General features: G+C 49.0%; 1 protein-coding gene and 1 pseudogene across 1 annotated transcript in view; one reads left to right on the top strand and one right to left on the bottom strand.

The window, feature by feature from the left end:
- Positions 1-14,316, top strand: part of CNTNAP2 (contactin associated protein 2) — a 2,761,105-nt gene that overhangs the window by 2,398,444 nt on the left and 348,345 nt on the right. The gene's annotated exons all lie outside the window — the stretch shown is intronic.
- The window catches only part of LOC146789415 (secreted frizzled-related protein 2-like), a 72,406-nt pseudogene continuing 62,347 nt past the window's right edge, over positions 4,258-14,316 (bottom strand).

The following is a 14,316-nucleotide window of genomic DNA, read 5'->3' as shown; positions in this document are numbered from 1 at the left end:
CCCCCTGTCCGCCCCGCTCCCACCTCCACTCCCCTCTCCATAATGGCGGCCATTGCATGGTCGCGCGCAGATGGGATGCCGCTGGTGTGCCGAAGGCGCGCCTTAGGCAAGCCCGTCTGCGCCCGTCCGTGACCCGACTGCGGCCAGAGCCAGGAACCCTGAATCCCCGGGGCTCCGCCGATATGACTCAGCGGCACTCCACGTACTCAATGTGCATTCCCTCCACCGGCACGCCGTAGAGATCTGGGACCTGATCGACACCCTCTCGCCCGACCTCGCCTTCTTCACGGAAACCTGGACCAATGCCTCCTCCGGCCCGACATCGCCATTGCCATCCCCAACAGCTACAACATCCAGAAAAAGGACCGGCCCCACTGCCCAGGAGGAGGACTCGCCATCGCACACAAGACCCCCCCCCTCTGACTCTCTACATCCAGCACGAGTGACCCCCACTCTAACACAGAACACCTCCACTTCCAGATCCAGACCAGCCCCAGGACCACCCTACATGGCACCCTCATCTACAGACCACCGGGACCTCACACCCAGTCCGCAACTACCATCGCCGAACTCGCCGCACCCCACGTCATCACCTCCATAGACTACATCCTACTCAGGGACCTGAATTTCCACCACGATGACCCAGACTCCACCAGTCTCCTCGCCAACCTCAGACTGAAGCTGCTGGTCACCATGCCCACGCACAAGGCTGGGCACACCCTCGACCCAATCTTCGCGGGTGGGACCAACATCTGCTTCAGCCACACCACCCAGCCCCTCTGGATGGACCACCACTGCGGCCATTTCACCTTCAATACCAGCATCGCACCCAAGCTCGCCCGCACCGGCCACAAAGGAATTGGAGCAAGGTCACAGAGGAGCACCTCAACATCACCCTCCTCCAAGACCAGCACCAAGACTGACACCATCTCCGCAGCCAAGGAATTTCACCGCTGGATCTCCTGCTGCGCCGACAAGCTCGCACCCCTCCGCCACCCCGCCAGACAGCGCCCCCTGAAGGCCACCTGGTTCACCACAGAACTCCAAGAAGCCAGACGCTCCTGCAGACACCTAGAGAAAACCTAGCAAAACCAGAAAACCACAGAAGCACGGAACAATCATAGGAGCGCCAAGAAGGAATACCACCAGCACATAAGAGAGACCAAATGAGCCTTCATAAGAAACAAAGTCCAGACCAACGCCAACGAACTGTTCAACATCATTCAGCAGTTCGCAAAACCACCCAGCGAAGCCACGAGCATCACACCCTGCCAAGAACTCTGCGACAAGCTCAGCTCCTACTTCCATCTGAAGATCAAGGCTCTCTACGACAACATCAATTAATAGATGCCGGAAACCACCCCCCCTCGCTGCCGATAAGCCATCCATAACGACCTGGAATCCCGCCACCATAGAACACATCACCGCGACCATGAAGAAAACCCACTCAGGACCCCCATCGGACCCCTGCTCACCACACATATTCCACAGGGCCGTCGCTACCATCGCACCGAACTAGGACGGACCATCAATGCTTCCTTCAGGTCCGGCATCTTCCCAGACGACTGGAAGCAGGCGGAGTTTATCCCCTCCTCTAGAAACCATTGGCCGACCCAACGGACCTGAAAAACTACCGGCCCATCTCTCTCCTCCCCTTTGCTGCCAAAGTCACGAGAGACTCGTAAGCACCCAACTGACCACCTTCATAGAAGAGAACTCCATCCTGGACGGCTCCCAGTCCAGATCCTGCAGCAACCACAGCACCGAGACCGCTCTCCTCGCTGCCACTGACGACATCCGCATGCTACTCGACCAGAGACACACCACGGCTCTCATCCTCCTGAACCTCTCCGCTGCCTTCGACACAGTTTCACATCGCACACTCGCAGCCAGACTTCACGATGCAGGGATACAAGAAACCGTCCTCGGCTGGATACAATCCTTCCTCTCCGGCCGAACCCAGAGGATCAGACTCCCTCCCTTCCTCTCCAAACCCACCGATACCAACTGCGGAGTTCCCCACGGATCATCGCTCAGCCCCACGCTCTTCAACATCTACGTGGCCCCCCTCGCCGCCATCGTCAGACAGCATGGGCTCAGCATTATATCCTATGCTGACGACACCCAGCTCATCCTCTCACTCACAAAGAAGCCCGAAGACACCAGTCTCTGTTTCCAGAAAGGAATGAAGAATGTGGCAGCCTGGATGAAGGACAGCTGTTTGAAGCTCAACTCTGAGAAGACAGAGGTCCTCATCCTCGCACCCTGCACCTCCGCCTGGGACAAAACCTGTTGGCCCGCTGCCCTCGGGAGCCCGCCCACCCCACCAGACCACGCACAAAACCTTGGCGTCATCCTCAACTCCTCCCTCTCCATGAACTGCCAAATCAACTGCCTACGCATCCTCCGCAAGATTTTCAAATGGATCCCCCCGACTGCAGGAAACCATCACCCATGCACTCATAACCAGCACACTAGACTACGGCAACGCTCTATACGCCGGTATCAACAGGTCACCTTGGGACACCACGTCATGAACACATGACCCAACACCTACAAGACCTCCACTGGCTCCCCGTCGAGAAGAGGATCACCTTCAAACTCCTCACCCACGCCTACAAATCACTCAACAACATCGACCCAAATACCTCAACGAAAGATTATCCTTCCACGCACCCAAGAGGAACCTCCGATCCGCCGAACTCACCTGATCCGCCGAAACAGAACAGGTGGGAGAGCCTTCCCCCACATCACAGCCAAGACCTGGAACGAGCTTCCTGTGAACATCAGATGCTCCCCGACACTGCACACATTCAGGAAGGACCTCCAGACCTCTTCAACTGATCTAGAGCTGCACCCCCCCCTCGCCCCCCAGTGCCTTGAGACCCTCACGGGTGAGTAGCACGCTATATAAAACCCTGATTGATTGAGTGATTGAGCTCTTGCTTGCATTCCCTCTTGGGTACCAGCGCTAATAGATAATAGTATTGTCCTACTTCCCTTAACTTTCAATTATGCAGCTCCATTGAATGTGTCTGGTATTACAATCTCATTGTTAAATTTCGATGAAGTTCTGGTAATCCATTTATATTCTTCACTTTTCTTTGTTTACTTCACCACCACAAATGATGTCAGGTTGATTGACCTGTATGTGTACCTTCTTCCTGCTCCTACCTTAGTGGTGTGCAGGAGTGGACTGTGACCGCCGTCCTCCAACAATACTCTTGAGTGTGTGCAGAGCCTTGTAACTGAGTGAGCAGGATAAGTAATGGTCCTGACACCAGTTCTCTGTATACAATGCACCTTCAAAATACAGTGAAATGAAAAAAGACACTGAGGTGGTTGAAGCATGCTTCTTTTACCAGTTCTCCCCTAAGTCGAGTGTGCTTGAGGTTGTGTGGCCACTCAAGTGGTCTTTGGGGCTAACGAGGCAGCTCCCCTGCACCAGAGCTCCACTGATGATCAGAGACTCTGGCAGCATCAGTCTATTACAGATGGATGAAAAGCTGTTTGTTTACAAGAGTTCAGTGGTCATGAGTGTAAACAAAGAAGCAAGCTAATGCTGTACATTTTCTAAAGGGGCCCTAAGACTCCAACAACTCATAGGCAAACCAAAGCCTGAAGGGTGGGATGTCATAGTGTGTGTGTGGGGTGATGGGGATCCGGGATGGGCGCACAAATCCTATGTTACGTCCTTGAGTGTGTTGTTCCATCCTTGAGTGTGTTTTACATTACTAAAGGCGATGCATTCTGCTAGACCCACATTTTGGTTGAGATGAATAAATAAAGGCTTTGACTTGGAGACATCTTATAATCCAAAATGTAAACTACCAGGCATGCATCTTTTAACTATGTGTATGATAACACAGCATCGGAGATGGTGTCATATCCTGTTGTCCCAAGTACCCTGAAGCCTTATTTTTCATGAGGCCAATTCGTCTGTAGAAAGAGGTGTCATGCCATTTGGCGGAGCACAGGATGACTTATTTATATTTTCTTGGTCCAACGCAGGTATGACAAAATAACATGCTTAGAAAGACTGGACGCAGCGAGATAAATAATGGTGTCACAGGATATAAAAGCACCCAAAAAAGATCTATGAAGGTTCCACTTGTCTAGAAATCAACCTTGTCAAAACAGATAATATTAAGGATGAAAAACAGTACTGCGTTATAGACGATACATTTTAATAATGAAAGCAAAAGAGAGGAAGTTTAGGTTTTTGTGTCTTTTAATGTTATAGTCAAACTCCCCCTATCCCCCTCGCCAAGAAAAGTATACTTGTTTATTAATGTTTGCCCTCTTCACAAGTGCACAAATGTGATAAAGTGTTTATCGTATTGTAGTTTGGACAAGTTCCCTAAAAGCCCTCCTAAATGCACTAGCCGTCTTAAAAACGCACATTTGGCACTGCTGAAATGTATCAAACTGTTCTTGGCACTCTGTACCAGCCGCTGTGGTCGAGGGCAGCTCTTTAAAAAGCTGGCAAAAGACACAGGCCAGAGAAGGACTATCCAGGTGTTTGCACCCACCTAAAGAAGGCACTTGTCGACAGCTGCAAAAGATTTACCACCTGCCGAGGTACCTTGAGAATGCTCTCCTGAGCACCGCACTATGCCAATACCTCACTCATTCTCTCCTAATCCCTGGCAGGCCTCTTCTCTTCGCCTCCTCTATACAATCGGAAGCTACAGTTTCAACCAATCGGATCTCTCACGCAGTGAGTCAGGCAAACCAGTATGTTGTGACAACCCGTATATTTACCTGCTTTTGTAGACATGTAGTAATTCAGATAATGTTGCTTTTTTAATGTGCTGCTAGCTTGCATGCAGTATTAAAGAGCATACATGTGAACATTTAGGAGCACCCAAAAGAGATGATCTACCCCAGTACAATGTGTAATTTCCGGGGGGACAGAAATTAGGAAATGGCTGCCCTCCAAAACAGATGGCTGTGTCTTGTGTCCTGGAAGCATGCCTATACGCCCCGTCAGGGGCGCTTAACTTCCCGGGTGGGCGGCAGGTTCTGGTCGGTGCCGGCTGGTCGGATGCAGAGGTCGTTGTCCTCAGGAAAGAAGCTGCACTCCAGCATTTCAGGCCAGGGGAAGCTGAAGGCAGACATGACAGGTCCTTAACCTGCTCACAGAGCGAGCGGCACGGCTGGATGGTCTCGTCCAGGCCGTCGATGCAGACAGGTGCAAAGAGGGAGCACAGGAACTTCTTGGTGTCCGGGTGGCTTTGCTTCTGCACCAGCGTGATCCAGGAGGAGATCTGCTGCAGCACCTCCTCGGCGTCTCGTGCCCCAGCAGGTTGGGAAGGCGCATGTTGGGGTACTCGATACCGTGGCACAGCAGCAGGCTGGCCGGTGTTGTGTAATATCTGGTATCCCCTCGGAATCGTGTATCCCCTTGCCTTCGGCAGAATCCGGAGGTCCTGTCTATTGGACACCTCGGACGAGCCCACGGAAGCCCCGCCCACCGCTGGAGAGGCAAGCCTCGGCTTTAGCAGGCAGAAGCAGCAGCGCTCCGAGACAAGCTGCTGTTGGAACTGCACCTTTCTGCTCTAAAGCCGAGGAGCCATCGCATTCATACAGGGTTAAGACGCCGTTTGTCGATTCACTCATGACAATTGTAAAAGTACAAATTATAAGAAATCGTAGGATTGGAAGCGGCAGTCCGTAAACAGGATGCTTAAAACTGCACATGACCCGAAAGGCTTGGTGGCATGTCTTCTATGTTCGTATTATTTAACTAGGAGCCCTTGTTGTAAGAGTTGTTTTCCCTCTAACTTGTATTTCGGACACGCTTTCACTCATTTAAAAAGCAACAGAGGAAATGCCGCATTAGTACTGTGAAATGCGTGTACTTTGCTCCAACTTTAAAACTATCTGCCAGACATTCGTTTTTTAATTAATTGAGGGGTTTACATCTGTGTAAGCACAGCGCTATGTTGTATATTGTCATATATATTATGATAATTTTTAAGTTTATTTTTATAATGGGGTTTTGGTAAAGCGCTACAAGACACAAAATCCCTGCCCCAGAGCGCTTTGGGTGCGGACATGTACCAAGGGCACAACCAGAGGCGCAACTAGAGCCACATTGAGGGGGGGGGGGGGGGCAGGGGGGGATGAGCTAAGAAGAAATTATGGGGGGGGGGCTGATTCTTCAAGCAAAATGCAGAGGCGAGCTGCAGGGGCTCTAAGAAAGGGTGAAAAACATCAAAGCCTCATTAACAAGCAAAAGGTCTTTTAAAGACCCTTGAAGTACTTGGGTGCTGTTCTGTGTGTGCCCGAGAAGCTTTCTCAACCCCCGCTGACACACAGGATGTGCTGAAGCCCTTTGAGTCCAATGGGCGTGCGCGCCTGAGCAAAAGACCTGAACTTCGGGGGCGGGGGAGGGGGTTGGCTAAGACTCCCAGCCAGGGCTGGCCCCAGCACTGGTTGCTCACAGTGTAACAGTCTTTTTTGGGCCCCCCCTGCCCCATTTCCTCCTTCTTCATGAATTCCCTCACTGCCAGTCACCAACAATGCACCTCATCTCGCTGTAGGACCTTTCTGACAAAAATTTCATTTTTTATAGCGCTACTTATAGTTTACTTACACTCAGTTCTGTGATCTACATGGTACATTTTCTTGGTAGCAGGCACATTAACCCTCTGCACTGTGTGGGTGGCAGGAGTGCCCATGTGAGTGCACTGTGAGCGATGGGACAGTGTGAGAGTACGGTGAGTGAGGTGACCATATGAATTTGGGCACACATGTTAGTGCAGAGTGGGACTAATGAATGCATGGTTAGTGATGGGCTTGTTTGAGTGAGATTGCAGAGTGAGCATTGAGGGCGACAGGTGAGTAAAGTGTCACATAAGTGCAGGGTGAGTAGTGTTCTCGTGTGACTGCAGGGTGAGGTACAGGGTGAACAGCGCAAGTGCATTGTGATTGCAGAGTTATCACTGTGAATGCAGGGTGAGCGGGTGAATGGTGTGAGTGCATGGTGATCAGTGTGAGTGCATTGTGATCGCTATGAGTGCATGGTGAGCGTGAAAGTGAAGGGGCGAGAATGAGGAGTGAGTTGTCTGAATGCAGGGTGCATTCCCAGACACTTGGAGTAACTCAGCATGTTATTGAAGGTGGCGTAGGGTTTCAGATAACAGTTAAATTATTGCTAATATGTAGGGCTTTGAGTGGGATAAAAAAACGGGGGGGGGGGGTTCTCTCAAAGGGGCGTGGATGATATGATGAAAACATTTATGCTAAAAATCTGTGCTCAGCATTATGTGCCACCCGACTGGTATTTCGCTGCCTCTGTTATTGCCTCCAAATAAGTAACATTGCACGTACAACAAGCCAGGACTATTGGCTTTGTCAAAGGTTGTTAGTTGCATAAAGATAAATACACTACGTGCATACATACAACTATGGCTTTGTGGTATATTATAATAAACAATGCTTTAGTTCTTGCGCAAGCATTTATGGCGTAATGGATAGAGCTATCAACTTTGGTGCTGAGTAAGCAGGTTTGAGTCTCAGCGTCGGCTCAACATCCTGTGTTATAAGGGCAAATCACGTAATCGTCCGTGCCTACCAAAAAATAAATGAAGACGGTGTTGATGTAAAGCACTTTGAGTTTGGCAATACAGAACAGCAAAAAAAATAAAGTTACATCAAAACAGTGAACTGCTGCAGAGTTAAGATTTGTTTCCATTCCAGTATGAAGGTGAAAATGTAGAGCCCTATAGATACCCGTCTCGGCACCTGCTTTTAAGAACTGCAGTGCTGAGCACCGGCAGGACCCGGCCCACTTAAAGTCCTGCTATTATGGCATTAATCAGGGATTAAGGGAAGAGGAAATAAATAATGTGCTGATCCTGCAACAGACTTCCAGTATTATGATTAGGGTTGCCAGCTCATTAGTTTGATGTCCCAGACGGTACAAAAATGACCTGTCACATAATGCCGTATTTTCAGCATTTGTCTGTGCATACTTCAAACAGCAAATACATATATAAAGCACTTTTAATTGTGTTCTAGGGCTGCCTGAATGATCCATGACTGATAATTAAAGGGAACAAAGACAGAGAAGTCACATTACAAATGAATACATACTTTTTTATTTATAACCCTATTTAAGGTCAAGACAAGGTCTTTGCAGGCTCTTTAAACAACACATGGCTGGCATTTTTCTTTCGGCAACCTTACATTGCATTCCTTCTCATGAAATGCATTCTTACACTACGACAGTAAATGTAAAATACAAATGTAAGGGGGCCCAGGGGGTACTGGAACCAGAAAAAAAACTAAGCCTCGGTGACCAGTTTACAAAGGTATGTAAATATGCAAATGGTCTTTAAAGACCTGTAAAAAACTTGGGCGTGCCGGACACTCCAGACACTACCCAGCCTAGCCCACAGCAGCCCGAGCTGCAGCAGCATGGGCTGGGACACACGACGGGAGGAGCTGAAGCCCTTTCAGCCCTAAGGGCACTGCATGCTTGGCATGTACAAAATAAGCGGTCCTAATGCCGAGCACTTTCATGAGCCGCAGGTATGCAGCAAGGGATTCTCAAGAAGGATAACATTCCAAAACCATGAAGAACCAAGTCCCTGATGTTTATTTGAAGACAGCAATTGCCAGTACATTAGAACCATTTTTCCTTTAAAAAGTTATGAAGATTTTAAAAAACTGGGGTGGTGTGTCTAAGGTGCGCAGTGTGTATCTATCTATCTATCTATCTATCTATCTATCTATCTATCTATCTATCTATCTATCTATCTATCTATCTATCTATCTATCTATCTATCTGTCTGTCTGTCTGTCTGTCTGTCTGTCTGTCTGTCTGTCTGTCTGTCTGTCTATCTATAGATATATTTTCTCTAAGTTCAGGTGCACCCTACTTATTCTTTAAAAGCGGGTGTTATATTGCCCAAATGGTGATAACTCAAGGCTATTAAATGAAACACACATATGTGGTTCCACGTTATGGTGATGTGTTTAACAATACAATCGACGTTGTTGATTCAATGTTCTTCTATCCTTATAGATACCAATTTGGTTTCGAGGCTACTAGGGCGATTTCCCCCTCTTTTTCTGACATGCCAATGTTGCATGTTTTGTTTTGAAAAATAGGCATACAATATTTATAAAAAACAATAGATATATTTTGAGTGCAGTAGGGATCATATTAGGTCCTGACGAGCAAGCCGTGGGGATGGCTTACGAAACATGTTGACCCAGTCGGGGGCATCACATTAAAGTATACCCCCTACGCATCCCCATTTAAAATATTTCCAGCTAGGGAAGTGAATAAAATTAGTATTTTTCCACTAGCCAGGGAATTTTTATAACTCACTTCATATTCTTCACAGACCCTACCTCTCTCACTCCAACAGCATACATTACCTATTTTCACAAAATAGTGCTCCCACGTACTCGTAGGTTGAAGCACGCCCCGCCCCTTAGAAGGACGGGAAGACCCCTATGATGAAGCATGACACTAAGGAATTCTTAGTGTGTGAGGGGTATTTTAAAAACACTTAGTGCCTTTCCATGACATCTCATGGATCACTAATACACCTTTCCCTTATCACAAAAAAATGAAAAACAATTCTTCGTATTGAAGGGTAGAATCTTATTGTTTATAAAAAGGTTGAACAGGAGGTTGATTCTATCTCGTTACCTCTTTACTCCCTCCCCCATTTGTTATTTTTCTTATCTATCTATCTAGTCATCACGGCACAGAACACTGTATCGAGCTCGGAAGGATGGGAGGCTCACCAGGCCCATCGTGCCGGTACTTTGAGGCACAATGTATCAAGCTCGGAAGGGTGGGAGGCTAGCTAGTCCTGGCATCCCTTCTGCAGACAATCTGGCTGTTGTAAGCATGCAGAAGATTTCCAGAACACCCATGCACACAGTACCTCAGAATGAAGGTGGTCTGACTAGCCCTTGTGCCAGCACACTGATGCACATTCTATCGAGCTCGGAATGTTAAGATGCTGACTAGGCCCCTTGTACCACCACCCTGATGCACACTCTATCGTGCTCAGAAGTATAAGATGCTGACTAGGCCCATCGTGCCAGCACTCTGATGCACACTCTATTGAGTTCAAAAGGATAAGTTGATGAGTAGGTCCCTCTTGCCAGCACTCTGATGCAAACACTATCCAGCTTGGAAGGGTAAGATGCTGATTACGCACCTAATGCCAGTACTCTGACGCATACTAGATCCAGCTTGGAAGGATAAGATGTTGACTAGGCCCTTCCTACCAGTACTCTAATACGTATTATATCCAGCTTGGAAGGATAAAATGCTGACCAAACCCCTCGTGCCACCACTCTGATGCACACTCTATTGAGCTCAGAAGGATAAGATGCTGACTAGGTCCCTCGTGCCACCACTCTGATGCAAACTGTATCAACCTTGGAAGGGCGGAAGGCTGACTAGGCCCATCGTGCCAGCAATCTGATGCGTGCTATATCCAGCTCAGAAGGGTAAGATGCTGACTAGTCCCCTTGTGCCATTACTCTGGTGCACAGTCCATTGAGCTCAGAAGGATAAGATGCTGATTAGGCACTTCTTCGAGCCAGCACTCTGATGCGTGCTATATCCAGCTTGGAAGGATAAGATCCTGATTAGGCCCCTTGTGTCAGCACTCTGATGCGTGCTATATCCAGCACGGAAGGATAAGATGCTGATCAGGCACCTCGTGCCAGCACTCTGATGCATACTATAACCATCTCAGAAGGATAAGATGCTGACTAGGCCCTTCGTGCCAGCACTCTGATGCGTGCTATATCCAGCTTGGGAAGATAAGATGCTGACTAGGCCCTTCGTGCCAGCACTCTCATGCCAACTGTATCAACCTTGGAAGGACGAATGGCTGAATAGGCCCATCGTGACAGCACTCTGATGCGTACTATATCCAGCTCAGAAGGATAAGATGCTGACTAGGCCCTTCGTGCCAGCACTCTGATGCGTGCTATATCCAGCTTGGGAAGATAAGATGCTGACTAGGCCCTTCGTGCCAGCACTCTGATGCCAACTGTATCAACCTTGGAAGGACGAATGGCTGAATAGGCCCATCGTGATAGCACTCTGATGCGTACTATATCCAGCTCAGAAGGATAAGATGCTGACTAGGCCCTTCGTGCCAGCACTCTGATGCGTGCTATATCCAGCTTGGGAAGATAAGATGCTGACTAGGCCCTTCGTGCCAGCACTCTGATGCCAACTGTATCAACCTTGGAAGGACGAATGGCTGAATAGGCCCATTGTGACAGCACTCTGATGCGTACTATATCCAGCTCAGAAGGATAAGATGCTGACTAGGCCCTTCGTGCCAGCACTCTGATGCGTGCTATATCCAGCTTGGGAAGATAAGATGCTGACTAGGCCCTTCGTGCCAGCACTCTGATGCCAACTGTATCAACCTTGGAAGGATGAATGGCTGACTAGGCCCTTCGTGCCAGCACTCTGATGCGTGCTATATCCAGCTTGGGAAGATAAGATGCTGACTAGGCCCTTCGCGCCAGCACTCTGATGCCAACTGTATCAACCTTGGAAGGACGAATGGCTGAATAGGCCCATCATGACAGCACTCTGATGCGTACTATATCCAGCTCAGAAGGATAAGATGCTGACTAGGCCCTTCGTGCCAGCACTCTGATGCGTGCTATATCCAGCTTGGGAAGATAAGATGCTGACTAGGCCCTTCGTGCCAGCACTCTGATGCCAACTGTATCAACCTTGGAAGGGCGAATGGCTGAATAGGCCCATCGTGACAGCACTCTGATGCGTACTATATCCAGCTCAGAAGGATAAGATGCTGACTAGGCCCTTCGTGCCAGCACTCTGATGCGTGCTATATCCAGCTTGGGAAGATAAGATGCTGACTAGGCCCTTCGTGCCAGCACTCTGATGCCAACTGTATCAACCTTGGAAGGATGAATGGCTGAATAGGCCCATCGTGACAGCACTCTGATGCGTACTATATCCAGCTCAGAAGGATAAGATGCTGACTAGGCCCTTCGTGCCAGCACTCTGATGCGTGCTATATCCAGCTTGGGAAGATAAGATGCTGACTAGGCCCTTCGTGCCAGCACTCTGATGCCAACTGTATCAACCTTGGAAGGACGAATGGCTGACTAGGCCCATTGTGACAGCACTCTGATGCGTACTATATCCAGCTCAGAAGGATAAGATGCTGACTAGGCCCTTCGTGCCAGCACTCTGATGCGTGCTATATCCAGCTTGGGAAGATAAGATGCTGACTAGGCCCTTCGCGCCAGCACTCTGATGCCAACTGTATCAACCTTGGAAGGACGAATGGCTGAATAGGCCCATCGTGACAGCACTCTGATGCGTACTATATCCAGCTCAGAAGGATAAGATGCTGACTAGGCCCTTCGTGCCAGCACTCTGATGCGTGCTATATCCAGCTTGGGAAGCTAAGATGCTGACTAGGCCCTTCGTGCCAGCACTCTGATGCCAACTGTATCAACCTTGGAAGGACGATTGGCTGAATAGGCCCATCGTGACAGCACTCTGATGCGTACTATATCCAGCTCAGAAGGATAAGATGCTGACTAGGCCCTTCGTGCCAGCACTCTGATGCGTGCTATATCCAGCTTGAGAAGATAAGATGCTGACTAGGCCCTTCGTGCCAGCACTCTGATGCCAACTGTATCAACCTTGGAAGGACGAATGGCTGAATAGGCCCATCGTGACAGCACTCTGATGCGTACTATATCCAGCTCAGAAGGATAAGATGCTGACTAGGCCCTTTGTGCCAGCACTCTGATGCGTGCTATATCCAGCTTGGGAAGATAAGATGCTGACTAGGCCCTTCGTACCAGCACTCTGATGCCAACTGTATCAACCTTGGAAGGACGAATGGCTGAATAGGCCCATCGTGATAGCTCTCTGATGCGTACTATATCCAGCTCAGAAGGATAAGATGCTGACTAGGCCCCTCGTGCCAGCACTCTGATGTATACTATATCTAGCTCGGAAGTATAAGATGCTAACAAGGCCCTTCGTGCCAGCACTCTGATGCATACTATATCCCGCTTGGAAGGATAAGATGCTGATCAGGCCCCTCTTGTGGGCACTCTGATTCGTACTATAACCAGCTCCAAAGGACAATATGCTAATTAGGCCCTTCATGCCAGCACTCTGATCCATCTTCTATCCAGCTCGGAAGGATAAGATGCTGACTAGGCCCCTCGTGTCAGCACTCTGATGTGTACTGTATCCAGCTCAGAAGGATACGAAGCTGATCAAGCCCCTCTTGCCAGCAGTCTGATGCACACTCTATTGAGCTTGGAAGGATAAAATGCTGACTAGGCCCCTTGTCCCAGCAATCTGAAGCACATCGACCTTTGGAAGAATGGAGAGCTTTCTGTGCCCATCATACCAGCACTCCGCTGTATACTATATCCAGCTTTGAAGGATAAGATGCTGACTAGGCCCCTTGTGCCAGCACTGTGATGTGTTCTATATCCAGCTCAGAAGGGCAAGATGATGACTAGACCCCTCTTGCCAGCACTCTGATGCATACTACATTAAGCTCAGAAGGATAATATGCTGACTGGGACCCTCGTCCCAGCAATCTGAAGCACACTATCGACCTTGGAAGGACAGAGGGCTGACTTGGCCCGTCGTACCAGCACTTTGGTGCACACTCTATCGAGCTCAGAAGGATAAGATGCTGACTAGGCTCCTCATGCCAGCACTCTGATCTACACTCTATCAAACTCAGAAGGATAAGATGCTAACTAGGCCCATCCTAGCACTCTGATGCGTACTACATTCAGCTCAGAAGGATAGGATGCTGACTAGGCCACTCGTGCCAGCACTCTGATGCACACTCTATCGAACTCAGAAGGATAAGATGCTGACTAGGCCCCTCATCCTAGTACTCTGAAACACACTGTATTAACTTTGGAAGGACGGAGGGCTGACTAGGCCCTTTGTGCCAGCACTCTGATGCATGCTAAATACAGCTCAGAAGGATAAAATGCTAATCAAGCCCTTCATGCCAGCACTCTGATGCATACTATATTCAGCTCGGAAGGATAAGATCCTGATTGGGCCCTCTAGCCAGAACTCTGATGCGTACTATATCCAGCTCAGAAGGATAAGATGCTGATTAGGCACCTCGTGCAAGTACTCTGATGCATACATATTACAGCTTGGAAGGATAAGATTTTGACTAGGCCCCTCATGCCAGCACCCCGATGCACACTCTATTGAGCTCAGAAAGATAAGATTCTGAAAATTCCCCTCGTGTCAGCTCTTCGATGCATACTATATCCAGC

This window comes from Triturus cristatus, chromosome 10 (assembly GCF_964204655.1).
Source record: "Triturus cristatus chromosome 10, aTriCri1.1, whole genome shotgun sequence".
Classification (NCBI taxonomy): Eukaryota; Metazoa; Chordata; class Amphibia; order Caudata; family Salamandridae; genus Triturus; species Triturus cristatus.
The sequence above is the reverse complement of the archived record's forward strand: the minus strand, read 5'-3'. Positions and strand labels throughout refer to the sequence as shown.